This window comes from Peromyscus eremicus, unplaced genomic scaffold (genome assembly GCF_949786415.1).
Source record: "Peromyscus eremicus unplaced genomic scaffold, PerEre_H2_v1 PerEre#2#unplaced_46, whole genome shotgun sequence".
Lineage (NCBI taxonomy): Eukaryota > Metazoa > Chordata > Mammalia > Rodentia > Cricetidae > Peromyscus > Peromyscus eremicus.
Genome location: NW_026734297.1, coordinates 286,511 through 298,964, shown reverse-complemented (window position 1 = coordinate 298,964; position 12,454 = coordinate 286,511). Strand labels below are relative to the sequence as shown.

The 12,454-nt window shown below is 42.9% G+C and overlaps 1 long non-coding RNA gene across 1 annotated transcript; it reads left to right on the top strand.

Moving 5' to 3' along the window:
• Positions 1–1,255: 1,255 nt before the first annotated feature.
• On the top strand, positions 1,256–8,732 carry LOC131901202 (uncharacterized). The gene is made up of 3 exons (XR_009376433.1): positions 1,256–1,368; positions 1,469–1,514; positions 7,776–8,732. It is a non-coding gene; the product is annotated as an uncharacterized LOC131901202 (long non-coding RNA).
• Positions 8,733–12,454: the final 3,722 nt, after the last annotated feature.

Sequence of the window (12,454 nt, the reverse complement as noted above, 5' to 3'; positions counted from 1 at the left end):
AAGCTTTCAGTTGCTGCTCCAGCACATGCCTACCTGCAGCCATGCTCACCACCATGATTGTCATGGAACCATGAGCCCAGAATGAAATGGTTTATTTTATAAGGAGTGTTGGTGCCGGTGTCTTATCATAGGAATAGAAAAGAAACTAAGGCAGCAGGGAAAGCACTTACCACCAAGCTTGATGTCCTGAGTCTGATTCCTAAAACTCAGAGGTGGAAGGAGAGAATCAAATTCCACCTGTTGTCCTCAGACTGCCACACATGCCCCATGACATCCATGCACCTATACACATATAAACACATACATTCAATAAATTTAAACTAGAAATATAAAAAAGTCTTTTGGCCTTTAGGGAATTAGAATGTTGAAAATTAACACTTAAATAATTAATCTTTTAACCTTAGAACAAAGCATATGGCTATTTACTTACATATGATTCATTTCGATTTCTCAGTAACACCTGTAGGTTTTAGAATATGGATCTTTATCTGCCTAACAAATTTATCTATATTCAGGATATATGATTAAGTACAGTTTTAAATTCTGTTTTTACATTTTTATGTTTAAATGATGTATAGTTGTGTGTATCATGTGGTCCATAATGACATCTGCATGCATGTGTCCAACATGGATGAACAAAATGGAATGATCAAATGGGAGTGGTTGTCATATCTATCACCTCATATATTTTTCATTGAGAGGACTTTGAGAAACTGAAGGTTTGGTAAATATCCCTGAGGCCCTGGACTCAGAGACAGCACCAAAAATAAAGTAGACCATGTATGACAGTGGCAGCACTAAGGAGAGGATATCTGCAAGCTTGTGTTCCCCTGGCCTGGGTTGTTGTATTTATTTGCATATGCCATTTCACTGTATCTGCCAGACAGGTTTTATTTCTATTTGTTTGTTGTATGCACATGTGGGTGCATGTTTTTTAGGTTCCTGTGCATGTGTATGTAGACCGGAGGTCAAATTTGGGTGCTATTCATCATAAGCCACTGACCTTTGTATTTTAAATGCTTTTATTAGCATATACTACTTATGCATACCATGGATCATTATGACCTTATCTTATATGTTTATAGCTGTACCGAGCATTCTAAAGTAATAATAAGTCTCTGGGTCATGATTTGGGAGGTGGATATTGGCCCAAAAGAAAAAGACTGTTCATGAAGATCTTACCAAAAAACCGGGGTTCTTGGATGAATCAAATGCAGGATGGAAAAATATAACTGAAAGCTTTTTATTTACAGCTCTTGGTGTAATTCTATTTTTTCTTTCTGCCAAGCTGGTAATATCAATAGAAGAGCTGTAGAAACAGAGAAATATTTCTGCCACTGCTGATGAGTTTAATGCTGTGTCTTCCAGGTGAGGAAATGGAAAGGGAGTAGGATTCTTGATGTAATTCCTTAAGCTTAGTTGATTATTTTGTCTAATAATGCCTGTGTGATCTGTTTTCCTTATCAAGTCCTAGAGATGTACAGCAAACTGAGGGTCCAGATGAAAAGCAAAAGGTAAGACTTCTAAATTGAACAGTTTTTGCTATCTAAAATTTCTTTAATTTACAATACTTAAAAAGATTTATTTATTTGTTTATTTATGTGCGTGTGTGTGTCTCTCTGTGTGTTTGCTATGTGTGGTCGGGGTATGGGGGCGGTGCCCACAGAGGCCAGTAGAAGGCATTGAATCCCCTGGACCTGGAGTTAAAGGCATTTGTGTGTTGTCTGATGGGGGTGCTGGGGTCTGAACTTGGGTCCTCTAGGAGAGCAACAGGTGCTCTCAACCATCCCCATGTCTCTCAGGGCCCCCTTTTGCAGTGACCTGTCTTCAGTCTTTCCTTGACTCCTGTAACCTCATCATGTTTGAGAAGTTCAGGACTGTCATTTTCGTGTTTTCTTTTTCTTTTGGAGATAAGTGATTTTCAGTGTGTTCTATCATGCATGGCTTGATCTTGCTGTTTTTCAAAAGGTCACATCTGACAATCTGTTTTGGTTGAATTCTTTATATCTTTTATGTCTGGTCCAGTTTTTGTATATGGCTTTCTGTCTAAATTATTTTCCATTTGTCCTCACTGCTACCTGTTCTTTCTCTAAGTATCTGCTTTCATCTCAATTAACTAGATTTCAGGACTCTATCTTATCTTCACTAATGTCTTATAATCCATACCTCTTCATTTCTTTGAAATGATTGCTTCTAAGCTTAAAATAGTCATCTTTATCTTAGAGTGCATCTTTAAATAATTATGGCAAATTACATATAAAGCAAGGTTCTTGTAATAGTAACTTCCATCTAAACGAAAATCCTTTATAGATTTAATCACTTGTTGCTGTTTGTCTCGACTCGGGTGTGTGGGTTCACTCGGATCCATGGAAAGAAGACTCAGAGGCATTTTAAGAATGAGTCTAGCCTTTCATGGGGAGTCCAGCCTTGAAGGACTGGAGCACCTTCCCTTCACCTAGGGCATTTGTATTTCTCTCCATTACAGTTTATCCAGTTAATTTCCATATGCTCAAAACAACCTGAAAGGAGCTCCCTAAAATCCAAGTGCAAATTCCTAGATTTCTCAGGAAAACCACAGTTTTCCCAGTTTCCTGAACCAAGATTTGCATAGGCTTTGTATCCTTAGGAGACTCTCAGACAAGAATCACATAGAGTGGCTGGAGAAACAAAAGTTATCGGTTAAACAAGGATTGATTAGGGCTAGGTGCTACTCTTTGGAGAGAGACCAAGTGTGGTTCAGCAGGAATGCAGCCACAATCATTACCTGTTGTGTATATAAAATTATCTCTTTGTACCTTATATACATATACAATTATTATAACAATTAACAATGTAAAATTATACCTCTGTCTATCCTCCCTTTCTTGCTGTTAGTGTTGCCATTGCTTATTTCAGAATATGGCATAGTGTTGATAATACACTTGCATATTTTTCTATAAACTTTCACATTTAAGTATCTTCAAAGTAAGATCTTCACTTATCTATATCTATATCTATATCTATATCTCTATATCTATCTATATATATATATATATATTTAAGGAATTCTGGCACTTTTTTTTCTTTATTTACACCCAAGGTTTTGTTTTGGTTTGGATTGGTTTGGTTTTGGTGTTTTTGAGGGACGGTTTGGTTTCTCTGTGTAGTTTTGGTGCCTGTCCTGGATCTCTCTCTGTATACCAGGCTGGCCTCGAACTCACAGAGATCTGCCCACTCTGCCTCCTAAGTGATGGAATTAAAGGCATGCACAACCACCCCCCAGCTTACACCCATATTCTTTACCATCTGTTTTTGGATTAGTGGAATAGCTGTGAATTGTTTTAGAAATATAATATTTCTGAGAAATTTTACATAATTGTTGTTTTTCCTAAACAATAACATCCCCCATTTTGTGTGTACAGTTTAGTGTTAAGAACATTCACAAGATTATACCCTTCACTGCCTGACTGTAGAACATGTCAGTCGCCTTGAAACCTTGCTCCCGTTCTTCTTTCCCTTATTCTGGGCAGCTACAGCTCTACTTTATGTGTTTGCATATTGCAAATATCTCACATAAATGGGGCCACACATTTGTGACCTTTTATGTTTGACTTCTCCCTCTTACGGTGTTTTCAGGGCTCAACCATCCTTTGGTGTGAACCAGTACTTCATTTCTGTTTATGTAGGTGCTCTTCCACTGTATGGATGGACTCCATTTTATTTTTTTCATCATTTGATGAACATTTGGGTTTTTCTTACTGTTTCATTATGATGAATAAGGGTATAGACATTTGTAAACTAGGTTCTATCAGGAATATATCTCTGAGTAGAACTGCTGGGTCACGCTATAGTTCTGTGTTCTACTGTTTTGGAAAGTGGTTGGCTACTTCTCAAAGCAGCTACATCTTTTTATCTAGATAACATCATATTAATAGTTGGTGCTTATTATTATTTAAAATATTTTTAGATTTATTTATTTTATTATTTTATGCACATGAGTGTTTTTGCCTGCTGTGGGATGTTCTGTATGGCAAATGTGTTGCTAATTAGTCAATAAACACTGATTGGCCATTGGCTAGGCAGGAAGTGTAGGTGGGATGAGGAGGAGAATAAAGCTGGGAAGTGGAAGGCTGACACAGAGAGACACTGCCAGCCACCACAATGAGAAAAAGCATGTGAAGATGCCGGTAAGCCATGAGCCATGTGGCAAGGTATAGATTAATGGAAATGGATTAATTTAAGCTATAAGAACAATTAGCAAGAAGCCTGCCATGGCCATACAGTTTGAAAGCAATATAAGTCTCTGTGTTTACTTGGTCGGGTCTGAGGGCAGGTGAGAGAGATTTGTCCTGACTGTGGGCCAGGCAGGAAAACTCTAGCTACAAATGGTGTCCAACGTGGTGGACAAGAGTTTCCACCTAAATCTGAGAAAAAAAGATTCTAAAATGGAGCTAAAAACAGCTTCCTAATTGTCTCTCTCAAATGAGTGGCAGCTGCCGGTTTGAGCTACTGGTGGCTTCCTGGTGTGTGTGCTCGACCTGCAGTATGGCAGGAATGAGACCTCTACAAGTGGCACATTAAGCTGTATGGTGGATTTAGCCTTTGCAGGTACAAAACAAAAAAAAAGAGGTTTCTGGACTACAAGCTGCTTGGATAAAAGCATATACCCATGATAGCTCCCAAAGCTGGTGGTAAAGTACCACGGCCATGTTGGGAAGCTGAGGTGGGCGGAGCCAGCAGCCACAGCTGCTGCTGTTTAAAGCAATAGATTCACAATAAGACAGATTCAGATGTAATAGTTTACAATGTGTGTAAAAGATACGTAGGCTTGAAAGAGACAAAAAAAAGTGATATGTAGAGTTATAGAAACAAATACATAGTTTTAAAAAATAAAGTCTTTAAAGAGACAGTAAAATTAATATAAAAAATAAGCCACGTGAAGATGAATATTACACAGAGAATCTGGATTGTGTTGTCTTTGGGATTTTTAACTGCAGAAAAACATTTGATTGTAAAAGCTGTTGAGTTATGCCAATATGTATATTTTAAAGATACCTTGACTTCAAAATTTGGATATAAGGATATGTTACTTTGGAAAAGAGTCTCTGCTTTTGTTCCCACAGAAAGCCAAAGGCTATGGATTTGTTCCAGATTAAGATACATCAGGTTTGACCAGCCAAGACCCCTTGAAAGGTCTCCCGATGACACCATGGCCCAGATAATCCAACATCCAGAACCGTTTCAAGGCGACTGGCTCAGACGATACATCCTCACGGACTACTCCATGATCCTAAAATTTTCTTTGTTTCCCCATAAGATACAGCGCCCCCCTCCAGCAGGAAGTAGTAAGAGAAGCTACGCCCAAATTCCCAAATTGTATGTAATTTTACTTTGTTAAGGTTAAAACCTTCCTTTTTGAAAAAAAAAAGGGGAAAGTGCTGTGGGATGTTCTGTATGGCAAATGTGTTGCTAATTAGTCAATAAACACTGATTGGCCATTGGCTAGGCAGGAAGTGTAGGCGGGACGAGGAGGAGAATAAAGCTGGGAAGTGGAAGGCTGAGTCAGAGAGACACTGCCAGCCACCACGATGAGAAACAGCATGTGAAGATGCTGGTAAGCCACGAGCCATGTGGCAAGGTATAGATTAATGGAAATGAATTAATTTAAGCTATAAGAACAATTAGTAAGAAGCCTGCCACGGCCATACAGTTTGAAAGCAATATAAGTCTCTGTGTTTACTTGGTCGGGTCTGAGGGCAGGTGAGAGAGATTTGCCCTGACTGTGGGCCAGGCAGGAAAACTCTATCTACATTTGCCTGCACACGTGTTTATGCCCGTTGCTCATGAAGGTCAGAAGAGAGCTTTGGATTCCCTGTGACTGGAACTAAAGACAGTCTTGATTTAACGAAGATTCTATGTGTCAAACCTGGTTCCTGTAGAAGAGCAACATGTGCTCTTAAATGCTGAACCAGCTTTCTAGCCCCAGTGTGTATTCTTGTCTGTGTCTTCTAGTTATAGGCATCCCAGTGGAAAATGTTATCTTGTTCATCTGCTGATTCAAAAAAAATTGGTGGAGGGAGCTTGGAGATATGGTTCAGTGGGTAGAGTGCCTGTTAGAGAATTGTTGGGGATGAGGTCTGACGGTGAAGCTGGAGGGAGGGTTCAATGTGCCTCAAGGGACCAGGCCTGGCCACCACAGTAGTCTGGGTGTGGAGCCCAGTGGTCAGAGGTGTCCAGGGGCAGGGCCTACAAGGGGAATCTCTGTGCAGCAGAGAAAGACACCCCTGCAGCAGAGTGAGTAACCAACAATGGGAACCTGGGTCTGGGACAGCTGTCAGTTACCCACTGTTCAATTAATGGGTAAGGAGATGTGGGAGAGTTGGGAGTTGAGCAGGAGAGCCTGTGAGGTGATGGTCATCCTGGAGAAGGGACATGGGAAGAACAGGTTGGACACGAGGATGACGGGGGTGCCGATGACAGAAATCAACTGAAAGACCCCACACTCAAGGCAGTACCCTCTCAGGTGGGCGCCCCAGAAACCCAGACTCCAGACCAGTTGATACAATCAGCAAGAGGCTTTATTTGATCATTTGCACAAACGGGCCCTCTGCACTATTCAGTGAGAGGATCCCTGAACAGTAATTGCAGGCATCTTTTAAAAGCAAAACCCACAAAATTAGCATAGGATTTGGGGCAATACATAATTGGCTAGTTTGAAGATCCGCACCGGGAAGGGGGACTACAGCTATGGGGACTTTCCATGGGGGCTGTTTTTCTTCCTAGCATAGCCACAGGATGTTCTGCTAGACCCAGATAATGTCACAAAGTTATTCTGCTGAGGCTACAGGCTGACACAAGAAATATCACAAGAATATTTCTGCTGAGGCTAATGGTTTGGGGGCCTGGGACTGGTACTCATTCCTCTTTCTCATGTTTAACTCTTTCACAACAACTACCTAAAGACCTGGCCCTGGTTTTCCTTCCTGTGGGAAATGGTCGGTGCAGGGCACGGAGGCCACAAGCTCCTGAGTGTGTCTGTGGATTGTGCCAGCCACACAGTGGGCCTGCAGTAACACACCACGCCCTTAAGGATAGGAGAGGTGGCTAAATGAACTCAATTGCTACTTTTATCACCCTTAATCATAAGTTAACTATGGCCCCTAGTGATGGTGGCTGGCCAGGGCTGGGCTGGGTGGTTCTCACTTGTTTACTTCACTTCAGGTGCTCCTTGCCATGGACAGTCTTGCCATTGATGGTCACTGACCAGAGCTCTGTGTCCTTTTCCATATGCTCTCCGGGCCAGTCTCCACAATGTGTTTTTGTGACCTTGCGGCAGAATGAAAAAGATCCATAAAAAAAGGAAGGACTTGACTGTTCCTAGGTATGGTGGAGGAGAGAGTTTATTGGAGCTAAAATGAGGAGCATAGCCAGAGGCAGGGACATATGAGAGAGTCCAGGGTGGACATGACCCTGATCCTGGCCATGTGAGGAGGGAGAGGTGGGGAGAGAGAGGAAGAGCAGGGAACCAGATGCAGAGCCAGAAGGCCTAAAAGAGGAGTAAGCAAAATGAGGGGACTATATAGGGAAGGTCATCTGGGAGAATGTCAGCCCATCCCCTGAGCTAGAGAAGTTTAGGGTGGGCAGGAGGGTATGACAACCATACCCTGTAACAGGTAAGGGACTAAAGGAGGCAGGGAGAATCTGATTGGTAGCGTCTGCTTTGATATGTCAAATGGGCACCTCAGCCATTTGTCCAGTGTTTGAGACTGAACATTCACTATTTTTATTGTTTGTAGGTCTAATTGAAGACAGATTCAACACACAAGTGGAAGTAGAAAAGAAGATGATGCAGCCTGCCCCCATCACAGCCCAGGATATCAGAGAACAGGAAAGCCATCATGAATGCCTGAAACTTACTGAAGCCCAAAGAGAAGGCTCCATGCATACCAGGGAATGGGCCATGATTGCGTTAGGTGCTCTCATAGACTTCACTGTCATACATCTATTGTTGTACCCAAACTCCGGACCCCACAAAATTCTACCAAGAGACCAAATCTGATGCAAAAACAAAAGAGCCTTTATTGTGAGTTAACTGGGGCCTCTCCCTCCATTTGAGGCTGAAACAAAGCAGGAGAAATCCTGAGCAGCATGGGGTGAGGGCTTTAACAGTGGCTAGACAAAAGGGGCTTGGGGTACTTCAAAACTGCATAGTTACAGACTTGGGATTGGCTCAAGCCCTAGTTTGGGTATCTGGACTGAGCTAGCTGGCTATTTTGCTACTAGGTATTGCAACATTTTAGTCTCAGCAGAACAACATCTGGAGTTGTTTGTTCCTTCCTGATTAGCCTTTCCTTGTTGGTGGTAGTTGTTCATGGTTCTCTCTGTAACTAGGGTTAAGGTCAGGGGCAGTGGGGGGTTGGGGGTCAGGCATCCTGCTCAGGTCTTTTTGCTATGGCTGTAGTTCTACAGAGGCTGTCACTTTTAGCATCTGACTCAGACACCTCTCTGAACTTCTCTGTTTACAGGATTCTCTTTGTGGTGCCAGCTCAAAGGCAGTTTGCAATAGGTTTCATTAATTTCCTAGGAAGCGTTTGACTGCACACCCAGCAATTGGTCATAGCTGTTCTTTGTGGTGGAAGGGACTGGGTGGGTTGACCCAGTAGGCCTGCAATAACACACCCCACCCCTAAGGATGGGAGAGGTGTCTACAAGAACTCAATTGTCACACTTATTATCCTTCTGATTTATGTGTTAACTGTTCCTCTTGTGATGAGGGCTGGTTCAGGGCCAGGCTGGTGGCTCTCACTTATTCACTTCAGGTGCTCCTTGCCATTGGTGGTCACTGACCAGAGCTCTGTGTCCTCTTCCTCCTTAAGCTCTCCTGGCCAGTCTCTACAATGTGTGTAACCTTGTGTTGATGTCACAAAGGGCCCTTTCAGAGTCAGAGGCTGAAAGGAGATAAGGGGAGGAGAGAGCAGCATTTTCCCAGAGTCCTCTGGGGTGTCCCATGTGCACTGCATTGGTAGGACAGATGGGCTGGGTCAGCAGCTGGCAGGGGGCTCCATCTCCATGGAGCAACCCTACCGTGGTCATCTCATTCTGTACTCCAGGAGCTGAGTTACCTTACCCATTTTCCACATTGGCCTCAGTTTCCCACCTTCATGAACTATGGTGATATTTTATTTGTATTAAAATGTTATTTGTGGGGCTGGAGAGATGGCTCAGGGGTTAAGAGCACTGATTGCTCTTCCAGAGGTCCTGAGTTCAATTCCCAGCAACCACATGGTGGCTCACAACCATCTGTAATGGGATCTGGTGCCCTCTTCTGGCCTGCGGTCATACATGCTGTATACATAATAAATAAATCTTAAAAAAAAAGTTCTTAAAAAAAATGTTATTTGTATGTTAATAAATAAAGTTGGTTGGGGGTCAGAGCTATTAGCAAGCCTTAGGAAAGCAGGGCAATGGTGGCGTACACTTGTAATCCCAGCACTTGGTAGGCAGAGCTAGGTAAGTCTCTGTGTGTTCAGGGATACAGCTAGTATTGGATACACATGCCTTTAATCTCAATACCAATCATGGAAAACCTGGAGGTCTATACAGACAGGCCATGATGAGGCGGTCATGTGGTTGGGTTTACAACCAATGAGAAGGCAGATCAGAAACTCTATATAAAGACTTTAACACAGGAAGTAAGTAGCTCTGGTTCGGAAAGGTAGGACCACCACAGGAGGAAGGGTCAGGTTTTTAGCTCTTAGCTCTAACCTCTTGGCTTTCTTCTTTGCATTGGTTCTGTGTTTCTTATTTAATAAGGTAGTTGGTTATATCTACAATGAACCCAATCTAAGTTGGAGCAGGCAGGAATAGGAGGATGAGGACATGCTTACTGAATGCCAAGGACCATCAAACTATATTTCATAGGCAGCCTTTAGTCCTGTAGGAATGGACCTGGAGGAATGTACTTTCCCAGGCCTCAAGTGGCTCACAATACTCTTATTATTTAAATGACAGAAATGTTAAGTGCTCGAAACATATCAAAGTAACAGAATGTTTGTAAAGTAAAAGGGTCCTTCCCAGATGACCTACAGAGTCACATTTCTCAGTGAAACACTGTTCTGCCTGACTGTGTTGTTCTACTTTTGTGTGTATGTGTGATGCTGCGAGTGTTATGTGACAAAACTTTCATGGGGAGACTCCACACACACATCTACTTAACCCAGATAGGGAGTCCATGACAGACCGAAGTACAGATACCACTGAAGTCCAACCTTGAGAACCAGTGAGTTTTATTGGGGTTATTACAGGAATGTGGGTGAGGGGTCACTTACAGGAGCAGAAATGACTCAAAGATGGCTGCATCACCCAAGCCCACCCCAGCACGGGTGACAGCTCACAGAGCTGGAACCTGGAGCACACTGCACAGCCTGCAGGCAGCTCAGCAGGTTGGACACTGTCCTTTCTGGGTGCCTCAGGTGGTCTAAACTGAAAGGTTTAAACGTTCCCACTTTAATAACTGAATTTAGGTTTCAGTTCTCTGAAAGAAGCCAACAGATGTCTCTTCCAACAAAGCTCCATTTATCAACAAATGACATTCAGGGATGAGGGAGAGAGCACAAATAAGCCTGAGTCAGCCCCACAATGTCTCAAGGACAGTTCCTGCAACCCCCTTGAATCTCACCCAAGGTTGTCAGAGAGAAAACCTCAGCCAGTTAAAAATATACTAATGTCACTGCTGCTTGCCTAACCAATAATGTTTGAGATGACCTAACCATCCCTCAAATCCCCCTAGCTATGCTTAACCTGCATGCTCCTATCGGATCTTGGCCATGTTGTCCAGGTGAATGCCCAGGTGTATGCTGGTATTGTAATACACACTATTTGAGTCTGGGGTCTTCCTTCAGCGTTTCCTCAACAAAGTCTCTTCCAGGCAGCTCTTTGGGGTTCTGTTTCTTTCATTAGCTGGTCTGGTCTCAGCCTCTTCTTCCCAGCTTGGTTCTGCCCCTCACAGACACTCAGCTTTTATTGTTTACTCTGGCAGGAAAGTGCCTAGTGAATCTGGTCAGTTTGGGGGCCTTTCTGGATACATTTGAGGTGTTTACCTTCCTGCTTTAGGAGCTTCCCTGCGGGATGGAATATTTCAGTCTCAGAGGACACTGTTGTACAACAGAGGGTTGGACTCAGGAGTGGTAGGTAAGCACTCCAGCATGAGCTACATCTGAAGCCCTACATATATGTTTTTACTTTGTAATTGAAATTACATCTTGTCTCAGATATAAAGACATAGAAATAGCACATGTAATTAACAGTATAGGCACAGTTGTGTATCGGTGACTGGTCTGGAACTCACTGTGTAGACCAGGTTGGCCTCAAACACACAGAGATCTTCCTGTCTCTGCCTTCTGAGTGCTGGGTTTAAAGGCATGTGCCGCCACATCTGGCCCTAACATTCTCATTCTAGTTTTGTATTCTGGATCTTTACATATCTTGTAAACTTGTCTCCCATTCTGCAAACATTTTAAGCATTAATGTCTAACATTAATCTTTCTACTGTTGAAGTTATTTAGCCACATTTTATGGAACTTTTGGGAGAGAGAAGGCAAATTTCCATCCCATAGATTATTACTCTCTATTAGCATTCAGGGAAGATTCTTCCCATGGGAGTCATTGTGAGTGTAGCAAAGTGATGTAAAGCTCATTTACAGTGCCCCAAAACTACCCCTACCAGCTGTGTTTCGAACGTCCCAGACAGGTGTGGTATGCACACCTAGCACTCAGAACATAGACAGGAAGATCAGGAATTCCAAGGCCATGCAGGGATACATGAGCTCCCATCTAAAATAATACAAATTTTCAAAACATTCCCATCTTCCCCAACAAAAGTTGGCCGCAATCCAGCACTAAACCTCCCCTACAACTGTCGGTGCCCACCATGTTGCTCTGTCTCTATGTGAACTCTTGGTTCTGGAGACTTCAGACTTGTGGGTCACCATACTGTTATGGACTGGCTTATTTTTCTCAGCATGATGCACATACATTATCATGTGCCAGTTTTGCCTTACTTCTTAAGCTTAGTTACCACCCTTGCTTGGACAGCCCTATCGTATCCTCTCTCCCTTTGGTGGACACACGACTTAGCTGTAGTGAAATGCCACTGTGAATGAGGTATGCAGACACCTGCCTGAGTCTCTATTTTCCTTCCTTTGGGTGTCTACTCTTTTTTTTTTTTTTTTTGGTTTTTCGAGACAGGGTTTCTCTGTGTAGCTTTGCACCTTTCCTAAAACTCAATTGATAGTCCAGGCTGGCCTCGAACTCACAGAGATCCACCTGGCTCTGCCTCCCGAGTGCTGGGATTAAAGGCATGTGCCACCACTGCCCGGCGGGTGTCTACTCTTGATATATCCCTAAAACACATATGTTCACATATCTGTAGTGCTTGAGGGGGATAGAAAAGGACATCAGGCATCCTGCAGCTGGA